Below are 13538 nucleotides of genomic sequence, written 5' to 3'. Positions count from 1 at the left end.
TCCTATTCATCCATTAAAACCCAACTCAGGAGCTGGGGTGGTGGCTCAGGGGTAGAGCGCTTGCCCAGCCTGTGTGAGGCACTGGGTTCGATTCTCAGCACCACATAAATGAGCAAAATAAAGGCCCATCGACATCTAAAAAAATATTTTAAATAAACAACAGCAACTCAGAAGGAACCTCTTCTGCTTTAAACACTGGGCACTATCTGTGCTATGTATCTGTGCTTTGTAAGGTCAAAAAGAAGTGCAAATAAACTGAGTTCAGTGGCACATGCCTGTAATTCACAGCTCGGGAATCTGAGGCAGGAGGATTGTAAATTTGAAGCAAGCCTAGGCAATTTAGTGATGCCCTGTTTCAAAAAAAAAAAAAAAAAAGGTCTGGGAATGTCGATCAGTGGTGGTTCAATCCCCAGCGCTGCAGAAAGACTGTTTCTTAGGTGGGCATGATGGTGCCAGCCCAATTCCAGCAACTCCGGAGGCTGAGACAGGAGGATCACAAGTTCAAAGCCAAACTCAGTAACATAGTGAGATCTTGTCTCAAAATAAAAAATAAAGGGGCTGGGGATGTGGCTCAAGCGGTAGCACGCTTGCCTGGCATGCGTGCGGCCCGGGTTCGATCCTCAGCACCACATACAAACAAAGATGTTGTGTCCGCCGATAACTGAAAAAAAAATAAATAAATAAATATTTAAAAAAATAAATAAATAAAAAATAAAAAGGGCAGAGGTTGTGGCTCAGTGGTAAAGCACCCCTGGATTAAATCCCCAGTACAAAAAAAAAAAAAAGAGAAGTTTCTTTCTTCCTTCACAAATATTGACATGGATTTAGGGCTTCATATTTTCATCAACTGATTATATAATTTATTATTATTATTATTTTGTGAACCCAGGGCCTTGTGCATGCAAGGCAAGCACTCTACCAGATGAGCTATAATCCCCAGCCCTATTATTTATTTTAATGGTCAAATTGTCCCTAATTTGGCCAATGGGATCCCTTCAAACTGACATGAACACATCCTGACTTTCTAACTATATTCCTTTTTTTTTTTTTTCAGTGCTGGGGATTGAAACCAGGACTTCATGCATATTAGGCAAGCACTTACCACAGAGCTACATCCCCAGGCCCTGAAATGAGTCAGTCAGTCTTTCTTTCTTTCTTTCTTTTTAAAATATTTATTCTTTTTAGTTGTAGTTGAACATAATACCTTTATTTATTTATTTTTATGTGGTGCTGAGGATCGAACCCAGGGCCCCACACATGCTAGGCAAGCGCTCTACCACTGAGCTACAACCCCAGCCCTGAAATGAGTTTTTCAATACATATTTTCTAGTAGACAGAGCATTTGTACATATCTATATTTACTTGTCAATGTAGATATGGATGGAAAATAAATTAAAAAACATGAACTCAATCAAATATGAATCAGCGACTGTCGTTGAAGGGTGAATGGGTGGTTTGTACCATTTCATAGCTTTTTCTTAAGTTTTGAATTTTTTTTTTCTATATAAAAAGTTGAGATTTGGTCTAGGGCTGGAGCTCAGAGCTAGAGCGCTTGCCTGGTGTGCATAGGGCACTGGGTTCCACCTCAGCACCACGTAAAGTAAAATAAAGATATTGTGTCCACCTATAACTAAAAAATAAATATTTTTTTTTTAAGTTGAGATGTATGTAAAATAGTTATCCCAAAATACAAGGTTTGGGCTGGTGATGTGACTCAGGGTAGAGATCTTGCCGGGCATGCATGAGACCCTGGGTTCCCTCCCCATCACTTAAAAAAAAAAAAAAAAGTGAGATGTACTTTTAAAAATCATAGTTGAAGGGAAAGAAGAGAAGATAACAAGCCAATGAATGGCCGGCTCTGGAGGCCTCAGGCCCCTGACCCATCCCAGGACTCCATGCCACCTCTCTTCTAGCCCCTCCCTGCCTTCCGCCTGCCCCAGACCCAGAGGGAGGCAGGAAGTTCTAAGGCGCCTCTTTCCGCCTCAGTTTCAGCTGAGGTTTCAGTCTGAGAACCGAGCAGTCAGAGGGCTGGCGTCCACCCACCCCACCCTGTGCCTGAGGGAGGGCTTCCCCTTAGAAATCTGAGCTAGGGTCCCCTGGAGCATGTGAGCCAAACAGCTGTTTTATTTCTTGATTTAAAAAAATATATATATTTATTATGGGCCAAGTCCTTTACATGGGAAAGCAAAGAATACACATTCAAGGGAGAATGTGGCCATCTCGAGAGCAGGAGATGTGTTTTTAGAGATCCTGGCTCTTCTTTTATTTATTTATTTATTTATTTTGGGTACCAGGGATTGAACCCAGGGGTGCTTAACCACTGAGTCACTCCCTCCGCCATTTTAATTTTTTTTTTTTTTAATTTTTTGAGACAGGGTCTTGCAAAGTTGCTTAGGTCCTTGCTAAGTTGCTGAGGCTGGCTCTGAACTTTCGATCCTCCTGCTTCAGCCTCCCGAGCTGCTGGGATTACCGGCAGGCACCACCCATGCCTGGCCTTCTGACTCTTTTAAAAAGATTGGTGAGGGGTGGGTGTGGGAAGGTAGATGGGGATGACATCAGTCTGGTGATCTCAAAGCAGTTTCTGGTAGTCTGGCTGTTTTTAGGATCCTAAATGTGGTCTCCATTATCTGATCAGTAGATGATACTGATAATACTGTAAAGTTCCCTAAATTATGATTTTTCTCAAAATATGATATCTCTCTGTGTTTAATCTATGGAGTGGAGGGCTAACAGTGTACAAACTAAGATTTGCAGATTACTCAGAAATTGGAGAGTGACAGGCCTGGGAGAGAGACTGGCTTAGCGAGTAACAGGCGTTAAAACCTGCCCGCAGGAGAAAAATACCAGTGTTGGCCATAGTCATGCCATATCCCTGCAGAATTAGCCAACATCCCAGTGCTCAACCCTACCCCCCACTGTAGGAGGCTGAAAAATGACCCCCAAGACATCTGCACCCTGATCCCTACTTCCTGTGACATTTCCTTTACATAACCAAAGGAACTTTGCTGATGTGATTCTGTTAAGGGTCTTGAGAGGGGAGATAATTTGGGACCCTAAATATAATCAGATGGGTGCTCATGAAATTGACAAGACTTGGACACAACTGGACATAAATTCCTTGAATAGCAAAGTGCTGAAGTTGTCTTTCAGGAAAAGCCTCCAGAATCCACTCAAGGATTGTTTGGAACCGGCTTTTCAAGAATGGACACGTGGGGAGCGCTGGGGATGTGGCTCAAGTGGTAGAGCGCTCGCTCGGCATGCATGAGGCACTGGGTTTGATCCTCAGCACCACCTAAAAATAAGATATTGTGTCCACCTAAAACTAAAAAATAAATATTTTTTAAAAAAAAAGAAAGAGTGGACACGTGGGGCTGGGGTTGTAGCTCAGAGCACTTGCCTAGCATGCATGAGGCACTCACTGCACTGCGTTCAATCCTCAACACCACATAAAAATAAATAAATAAAATAAAGGCATTGTGTCCTTCTACAGCTAAAAGAAAGAAAGAAAGGGCATGTGCTAAAGAAGCCAGTTCATCCAGTCAGTGGCTTTTTGACATCACTGACTCAAAATCCCCTGTGCAACCTCAGGTAGAAGCACTAATCTTCAGGATACACAAAGAACTCAAAAATCTTTTTTTTTTTTTTAATATTTATTTTTTTTAGTTTTCGGCGGACACAACATCTTTGTTTGTATGTGGTGCTGAGGATCGAACCCGGGCCTCCCGCATGCCAGGTGAGCGCACTACCGCTTGAGCCATATCCCCAGCCCCCTCAAAAATCTTAACACCAGAAAAACAAATAACCCAATCAATAAATGGGCTAAGGAACTGAACAGACACTTCACAGAAGAAGAAATACAATCAATCAACAAATATATGAAAAAAAAATGTTCAACATCTCTAGCAATTAGAGAAATGCAAATCAAAACTATTCTAAGATTTCATCTCACTCCAGTCAGAATGGCAATTATCAAGAATACAAGCGAGGCTGGGGCTGTAGCTCAGTGGCTGAGTGCTTGCCTAGCATGTGTGAAGCACTGGGTTCGATCCTCAGAACCACATAAAAATAAATAAAATAAAGTTATTGTGTCCATCTATAACTTTAAAAAATATAATAAAAAAAGAATACAAGCAACAATACATGTTGGCAAGGATGTGGGAGGAAAGGCACACTCATACATTACTGGTGGGACTGCAAATTGGTGCAACCACTATGGGAAGCAGTATTGAGATTATCAGAAAACTTGGAATGGAACACCAATTGACCCAACTATCTCAATTCTCGGTTTATACCCAATAGACTTAAAATCGTCATACCATAGTAATATAGCCACATCAATGTTTATAGCAGCTCAATTCACCATAGCCAAACTAGATGCCCTTCAACAGATGAATGGATAAAGAAAATGTGGTATATACACAATAAAGTATTACTCAGCCTTAAAGAAGAATAAAATGATATCATTTACAGGCAAATGGGTGGAGCTGGAGAATAACATGCTAAGCAAAATAAGCCAATTCCCAAAAAAACGAAGGTCAAATATTTTCTCTGATATGTGGGTACTAATTCACAATAGTGGGGGAGTTGGGAAGAATAGAGGTACTTTGGACTAGGCAGAGGGAAGTGTGGGGGGAGGGGGGAGGGGAGTAGGAGAGATAGTAGAATGAACGGAACATTATGACCCTATACATTATTATATGACCAGTGTGATTCTACATCATGTACAACCAGAAGAATGAGAAGTTATACTCCATTTATGTATGGTGTGTCAAAATGCATTCTACTGTCATGTAGAACTAATTAGAACAAACAGAAAAAGATTTGAATTAGGAAAAAAAAAATCCCTTGTGCAAAACATAACCCCCCCCCCCAAGAAACATGTAATCACAAAGAGGCACGATAACCATTTATTCCTGCACAAAAGAACCCTGCAACTCCACCTTCTCATATCTTATCAAATGAGGCAACTTCTCTTTCCCTTCCTACAAATTCCCCTACCGCCAAATGATCGTGGGGGCAGATTTGGGCTAAGACCTCTAGGCCTCTTTGCTGATTGGCTGCTCAGAAAAGCATTTCCTACTTGCAAAAGCCCAGTGCCAAGGTGCTGGTGTCTGTGATGCTAGGCAGCCCGCCCTTATCACTCATAAGAGGGAGGCCACAGAAGCAAGATGGTCTGACTTTGAAGCTGCAAGAAGGGGTCAGGAGCCGAGGAAGGCAGAGAACCCACTCTCACATTGACCAACCCCAGTGAAACAGATTTTGCAGTCCTGAACTATAGAGAAAGACCATACAGTGTTACTAGATGTTAGGTTTGTGGCACTTTGTTATAGCAGCAACAGGAGCTGGAAGAAAGGGGAGCTGGAAGAGAGGGGACTGCCATATCAGTGAAGCTTGGCGTTCTGTCATTATTAGATGCTTGAGCTTTCTAAAGAGGCTGGTGGTGGTTGGTGGGGGGGTTCAGCTTATCTGAACCATTTGATGGGCCTCCAGAGTTTCTATTGAGGAGCAAGGAAGGGCAGATTTGTCAGGGAAAGGGTTTTGTTTTTTTTGGGGGGGTGGGGGTGTTTTTGTTTGGTACCAGCAATTGAATCCAGGGGCACTTAACCACTAAACTACATCTCCCAGCCCTTTCGTTTTTTATTTTGAGACGGGGTTTCTTGCTAAGTTAGCTAAGCCTCACTAAGTTGCTGAGGCTGTCTTTTTTTTTTTTTTAATTTTAATATTTATTTTTTAGTTCTCGGCGGACACAACATCTTTGTTTGTATGTGGTGCTGAGGATCGAACCCGGGCCGCACGCATGCCAGGTGAGCGCGCTACTGCTTGAGCCACATCCCCAGCCCGCTGGGGCTGTCTTTGAACTTGTGATCCTCCTGCCTCAGCCCCCGGAGCTGCTAAAATTACAGGTGTTTGCCCAGCTGTCAGGGAAAGTTAAAAAGACAATGGGAAGAAAAGTCAAGTTGTTTTCTGCTACTCATTTATTAAATAAATATTTTTTGAACATAAATTCTATGCCAGTCTTTTTTTAATATTTATTTATTTATTAGTTGTAGTTGCACACAATACCTTTATTTATATGTGGTGCTGAAGATCGAACCCAGGGCCTCGCACATGCTAGGCAAGCACTCTACCGCTGAGCCACAACCCCAGCCCCTCTATGCCAGTCTTTACATGAGGTTTTGTGCATATAACAGTGAAAAGAAAAATAAAAAGCTGGGTATCAGTGACGTATGCCTGTGGTCCCAGATACTAAGGAGGCTGAAGCAGGAGGATAGTAAGTTGGAGGCCAGCCTCATCAACTCAGAAAGACCCTGTCTCAATATTGGAAAAAAAAAAAAGTAGAAAGGGCTGGGCGTGTATATCAGTGGTAGAGCACCCCATGGGCTCAACCCTCAGCACCAAGAAAGAAAAGAAAGAAAGAAAGGAGGGGGGGAGACTAAATCTCTGTCTTTAGAGGTCAACTTCTGGCAGGATGGCGTGAAGGTCTCCACAACCAGTTCCCCACTGAAACTGGTGTAAACACAACCATTTAAAGCCTCAGGAAATGGTCTTGATTGTGAAAAGAAAATAAAGAGACAGCTATAGATGCTCCACAATTTACCATGGGATCATGTACAAATAGACCCATTTGTAAGTTGAAAATATTGTAAGTCAAAACTACATTTATGTACAAGAAGAAGAATAAGAGGCTATACTCCATGTATGTATAATATGTCAAAATACATTCTACTGTCATGTGTAAACAACAAGAATTAAAAAAAAAAAAATACACTTAATCCACTAAGCTACCAAAAAATCTTAAAGCTAAGCCTTGCTGAACTTACACATGCAGAAGCTCACTTTAGCCTCAGAAAGACCCTGTCTCAAAATGGAAAAAAATCAAAATCAACTAGCACAAATCCAATAATAAAGTGTCAAATATATCTTTTATAATAAAGTGTCAAATATATCTTTTATAATAAAGTGTCAAATATATCTCATGGTTATTGAATATCTGTATCCAAAAGATAGTGGCCATACAGCACTCTGTAGAGCGTCGGTTGTTGAACCTCATGATCATGATCACAAGGCTGATACGTGGGCGCTGCGGCTCACTGCTCAGAAAACAGAGGGTGTGTCATTCAGCGTTTAGCTAGTCCAGAAAAAGATCCAAATTCAAAGTGTGGTTTCTACTAAATGCATGTTGCTTTCACTTCGTTGTAAAGTTGAAAAATTGTAAGTCAAACCATTGCCAGTCAGGGACATAGGACAGCTATGCCAGTCACTGTGCTGCAGGCCTGTAATCTCAGCTGCTCCCAATGAGGAGGCCAAGGCAGGAAGATTGCAAGTTCAAGGCCAGACTGGGAAACTTAGCAAGAACCTGTCTCAAAACAAAGTCAAAAGGGCTGGGGACGTAGCTCCGTGGCAGAGCATTCATTCAGCCCTGGGTTCATTCCCAGCGTTGCAAAAACCAAAACTGGCATCTGTGAACCGATATCCCTCCACCCAGCTCAGTACAGCCCAGACTTTACCCCAGGAAGCAGCAGCCAAGAACATGGGCCCACTCTCCCCTGGGGACCAAGAAAATGGTTTCCAGTAGGAGCATTTTCTTTCCAGGAAGAACAGGATGTGAATTCTTCCCATCCTGTCCTGCCCTCAGCTACTTGTTGCTGAAGCTAAGTCCTGAATGAGTAAAGACAAAGGTGGAAAGCCTTCTTCCAAAGGTCCCCAAAGGGATGGGGGATCTGCCTAGGGGACAGGATGCTGTGAGAAGTGTAGCCCTGATCATCTGTATCTTGCTGCTGAGAAGGAGGTTCCTCAGCCAGACAGCCTCACCCAGTGCATGTGAACATTGTCAGAATCAAAAAGAGGTCACTTTCAGCAAACTGAAAGCGCGCGCAAGAGAGAGAGAGAGAGAGAGAGAGGGAGAGAGAGGGAGAGAGAGAGAGAGAAGAAACAAAGAAAGTCAGGTGGGGGCCAGTAGCTCAGTGGTAGAATCCTTGCCTAACACCTGTGAGGCACTAGGTTCAATTCTCAGCACCACATATAAATTAAAAAAAAAAAAAAAGGAAAAGAAAAAGAAAGGAAAGAAAGCCAGCCATCCAGGGAGCTATGAAGTAGGTGATCTCATGCCTGATGATAAGAAAGATCCCAAAGACTCTGTTGGCACCACGACCTTCCACAAAGGCCACTGCAAACTTGGACAAAAACTATTTCTGAAAAGAAATCTGTCCGAAAACTTCCTGTCTAAACTTGGACAGATGCCATCCTTATTACTGACTCATGCAGCCAAAATTTATTGTGTCAAAATTATTGATGTAACTAGGCACAGTGGTGCACACCTGTAAGCCCAGCTACTCTGGAAGCCAAAACAGGAGGATCAGAAGCTGAAGGCCAGCCTAACAATTGATCAAGACTCATCTCAAAATAAAAAGGGCTTACTATGTAACTCGATGGTAGAGCACCCCTAGATTCAGTCTCCAGTTCTGCAAAAAGAAAAAAAAAGGATGCCTGGATTGTGGCTCAGCGGTAGAGTACTCGCCTAGCACAGGCAGGACCCGGGTTCCATCCTCAGCACCACATAAAAATAAAGGCATTGTGTTGTGTCCATCTACACCTAAAAAAATAAATATTAAAAAAAGAAGAAACCAAATATGGCCCTCACACATCACTTCTTCAAAGAAGGCAGACTTGGTTGGATTTGTTTGAAGAGTAAGTTGTTCTAGAAAATGATAGCAATCGGTTAGCAATTAGTGGAGCTTAACTGTTGGGTGTGGTCAGGGAACAAAGAGAGCCTTACTAACATCACTGCCGTATGCATGACTGGACAAACCCAAAGCTATGCCTGTCTGAGGAACAGCCTGAGAAGCTCAACACTATAGACTCACTAAAATGATCCAGCCAGTCACTAAAGAAACAAACTAGAAAATAATAACCTGTCCTAGAGTGGGGAGAATCATGTCCAGAATTAGAATTGCTATAGTATATTATCTAAAAATGTCTGGTTTCCAATATGATAAAAAAAAAAAAAAAAAAAACGGAAAAGAAAAAAAAAACAGGAAAACATGACCTATACCCTGGGGGGTGGGGTAGGGAGAAGGTAATACAAACTTCCTTTGAGAGAGACCAAAGATTTAGCAGGAAAAGAGTTTAGTAGCCCATTATCCAGGTACAGTGGCATGGGACTATCATCCAGCTACTCAGGAGGCTGAGAATCTCAAGTTCAAAGCCAACCTGGGAAACATAGTGAGAAAATAAAATACAAGCAAGTAGCCATCGTATACATGATCTCAGAACTAAAACCATGAATAAATAGGTAAAGGAATTTACAATGACAATGTTGTACCGAATAGCAAATTGCCACAAAAATACAGAAATTTTAAAAAGAGACATATATGAAAGCTATGCTGTTGAGACATGCAACAACTAAAATTTAAAAATTCACCAGGAGGGCCAAGCATGCTGGCACATGTCTATAATCCCAGCAATTTAGGAAGTAGGGGGACAAAGGTAGAAGAAACACAAATTCAAGGCCAGACTCAGCAACTTAGCAAGAACTTATCTCAAAATAAAAGATAAAGATAAAGTAGTTCAATGGAGCATCCCTGGGTTCAATCCCCAGTACAAAAAAAAAAATATATATATATATATATATTTTTTTTTTTTTTCTTTCCCTATAAGGGTTGGAAAGTAAATTTGTCAGGCAGGAGAAAGAATAAGTAGACTGAAGGCAGATTGATGAGCCAGGTGCACACATCTATAGTCCCAGCAGGGAGGGGAAGGCTGAGGCAGGAGGATTCCTTGATCCCAAGGATTCAAGACCCCTAGCAAGACCTTGCAAGAAAGAAAGGGGAAAAAAAAAAAAAAGAGCAAAGAAGGAAGGAAGAAAAGAAAGAATAGTAGAGATCATGCGAGTTGAAAAACAGAAAAACATGATCAAAAATAAAAAGAGCTTCAGAGCAATATAGGACACCAAAACACAACATAGGATTTATAATAGAACTCCTAGACGGAGAAAGTGGGAGAAAATTCAAAGAAATGATGGCAGAAAACTGTTGGAAAAACTGTTAACTTCCACATCCAGGAAGATCAACAAACTCCAAATAAGATAAACAGGAAGCAAGCCCCAAACAGACATGACAATCAAAATGCGCAAAGAAAAAATTGAAAGTAGCAAGAGAAAAAAGGCTTCTTACTAACCAAGGAACCTGAGTAAGACAAACATTTGACTTCTCAACAGAAACTCTGAAGGAGAATGAAATGGGATGACATATTTCAAGTGCTAATCTGGTGGGTGGCAAGTGGTTGTGGGAGGTGGGGAGACATCAAAAAGCCTATGCCCAATAAAGCTGTCCCTTAGGAATGAAGATGAAATAAAGACATTTACAGACAAACAAAAAGTGAGAGAATTTGCTGCTTTCAGACTGACTCTACAGGAAATACCGAAGGAAGCACTTCAGGCTCAAAGCAAGTGATCTTAAATGCGAGGGTGAATTCACATCAAAAAGTTAAGAAGAAACAAAGTACAGTGGTAAAGGAAATTATACAATTATAAAATGCAATGGAAGTATATATTTTTCTTCCTTCTTCTACTGATTCACAGAGCAAATATGTAAAATTAAATGTATATCTTATTATATATCATATTTATATTCATATACACACATATTGTTGGGCCTTTAACAGGTAAAACTGTAATACATTTGCCAATAACGGCACAAAGAAAATAGGAGAAAGCAAATAGGGCTAAGAAAATGAATGCAGAGGGGAAATAACAATTATCACAATGTCTTATTAGGTTTGTAACAATGTACTCGTTGGTTTCTATCTATCTGTAGACAGAACAATGCATGCAATATTATCACAAAAAGAAGTGGAAGGGACATAGCTATATAGAAGAGTTACTTCTTTGTGTCACTGGTGTTGGGCTAATACAAATCAGAAACTGTTTCAGGGGCTGGGGTTGTGGCTCAGTAGTAGAGTGCTTGCCTAGTACATGTGAGGTACTGAGTTCAACCCTCAGTACCACATTAAAATAATAATGATAATAATAATAATAATAAATAAAAAGTTATTTTTTAAAAAAACTAACATTAAAAAAGAGGTGTTTCAGATAAGATACAAAATCAACCAGGGCAACAGTTAAAAAAAAAAAAAAAAACTAAAAAAGAAAAAATAATAATAATAAAAAAAAACTCTAACAGAATCAAAATGCTACATTGAAAAATATTCACTTAAGAAGTTAGCCGGGCTGGGATTGTGGCTCAGCAGTAGAGCGCTCGCCAAGCGCAGGCGGGACTCGGGTTCAATCCTCAGCACCACATAAAAATAAAGGCATTGTGTTGTGTCCATCTACANAGGGGTGGGAAGGAAAGGGAGGTGCAGGGGATTAGCAAGGATGGTGGAATGTGATGGACATCATTATCCAAAGTACATGTATGAAGACACGAATTGGTGTCAACATACTTTATATACTTTATATATATGAAAAATTGTGCTGTATATGTGTAATAAGAATTGTAATGCATTCCTCTGTCATTTATTTTTTAAAAAAATCAATTAAAAAAATTAAAGAAAAACACTATACTTTTTAATTGCTGCACAAAATAGAAAAAAATGATCTTAATAAATGTTATAGAATTAAAAAGAAAAGAAAAGAAAAAATATTCACTTAATGCAAAACAAAGCCATAAAGGAAGAATCGAAAAACAAAAAGGACTTGAGACATTGAAAACAGGAAGTAAAGTGCTAGACAAATCTAACTACATCAATAATAACATTAAATGTTAATGGATTAAGTAATACATTCAAAAGGCAGAAACTATTCAGACTGGGTTGCTTTTTTTTTTTTTTTTTTTGTACCGGGGATTGAACCCAGGGACTCAGGGATACTTAACCACTGAGTCACATCCCAAACTCTTTTTTGTATTTTATTTAGAGACAGTCTCACTGAGTTTCTTAGTGCCTTGATAAGTTGCTGAGGCTGCCTTTGAACTTTCGATCCTCCTGCCTCAGCCTCCCAAGCCACTGGAATTACAGGCATGTGCCACTGTGCCTGGCTCAGACTGGAATTTTTAAAAAGATCAAACTGTTCTCTAGGTGAGATACACGTTAGATTCAAGGATACAAATAAATGGAATATTACAACACCACAAGAGAACTGGACTGGCTATAGTGATATCAACAAAATAGATATTCAACAACAACAAAAAATGTTGCTCATGATAAGGAAGGATAGTTTATAATCATTAAAGGGTCAATCTATTATGAATACATACAATTTTAAATAAATATCCACCGAAGAGCAGAGCACAAATATTCATGAAGTAAAACTGAAAGGAATGAAGGAAGAAATAAGACAATTCAACAAAAAGAGTTGGAGACATCAGTAACTCATTTACAAAATGGTTAGGACAATTATATCAAAAATCAATTAAGAGATAGAAGACTTAACACTATAAACCAATTAGATCTAACAGACTCTATGGAACATCTAACAATAGCAGAATTCTTCTCAAGGGCACATGGAACATTTTCTACAATAGATAATATGCTAGTCCATAAAACAAATCTTTACCAAAAAATTTGTTGTGATTCAGGGGTACCATATCATTGAGCTTCCCCTCACCACCACCACTACCCTGCCATTTGTTTTTTTAAAATTTTGAGACAGTGCCTTGCTAAATTGCTGAGACTAGTCTTAGACTTATGATCCTCGTATCTCAGCCTCCAGAGTAGATGGGATTACGGGCATGCACCACTCTGTCCATCAAACCTTAACAAACTAAAAAGACAAAAATAATACAAAATGTGTTCTCCAATCACAATGAAATGAAATAAAAAAAAATCAATGGAGGGTCTGGGGATGTGGCTCAAGCAGTAGCGCGCTAGCCTGGCATGTGCGGGGCGCTGGGTTCGATCCTCAGCACTATATAAAAATAAAATAAAGATGTGTCCGCCAAAAACTGAAAAATAAATATTAAAAAATCTCTCTCTCTCTCTCTCTCTCTCTCTCTCTGTCTTTAAAAAAATTAAAAAATCAATGGCAGGAAAACATTTAGGAAACTCACAAATACATGGAAATTAAATAACACAGTCCTAGATAATCAATATATCATAGAAGAAATTAAAAGAGAAATCATACAGGACTTGGAGGTAAATAAAAATGAAAATAGAAGAAGCCCAAAATGATTGGATGCAGTTAAAGTGGTACTTTGAGGGCAATTGATATCTGTGAATGCCTACATTAGGAAAAAAGAAAACAATCAAATCAATAACCTAGTTTTCCACTAGGAAAAGAGCAAGCAAAAAAAAAAAAAAAAAAAACTAAAAGCAAGAAGAATAAAAGAAAGCATAAAGAGTAGGCCAGAAATTAAGAAGTCGAGAGTAGGGGCTGGGGATGTGGCTCAAGCGGTAGCGCGCTCGCCTGGCATGCGTGCGGCCCAGGTTCGATCCTCAGCACCACATACAAAACAAAGATGTTGTATCCGCTGAAAACTAAAAAATAAATATTAAAAATTCTCTCTCAAAAAAAAAAAAAAAAAAAAAAAAAAAAAACCCCC

At 39.9% G+C, this 13538-nt stretch overlaps 1 protein-coding gene and 1 long non-coding RNA gene across 2 annotated transcripts in view; one reads left to right on the top strand and one right to left on the bottom strand.

The window, feature by feature from the left end:
• The window catches only part of LOC107157133 (multidrug and toxin extrusion protein 1), a 612661-nt gene that overhangs the window by 269306 nt on the left and 329817 nt on the right, over positions 1-13538 (top strand). The gene's annotated exons all lie outside the window — the stretch shown is intronic.
• The window catches only part of LOC125614120, a 17385-nt gene continuing 7983 nt past the window's right edge, over positions 4137-13538 (bottom strand). The window contains exon 3 of the long non-coding RNA XR_007344762.1: positions 4137-4350. This is a non-coding gene — a long non-coding RNA (uncharacterized LOC125614120). The remainder of the gene's footprint in view (positions 4351-13538) is intronic.

This window comes from Marmota marmota, unplaced genomic scaffold (genome assembly GCF_001458135.2).
Source record: "Marmota marmota marmota unplaced genomic scaffold, marMar, whole genome shotgun sequence".
Taxonomy (NCBI): domain Eukaryota; kingdom Metazoa; phylum Chordata; class Mammalia; order Rodentia; family Sciuridae; genus Marmota; species Marmota marmota.
The sequence above is the reverse complement of the archived record's forward strand: the minus strand, read 5'-3'. Positions and strand labels throughout refer to the sequence as shown.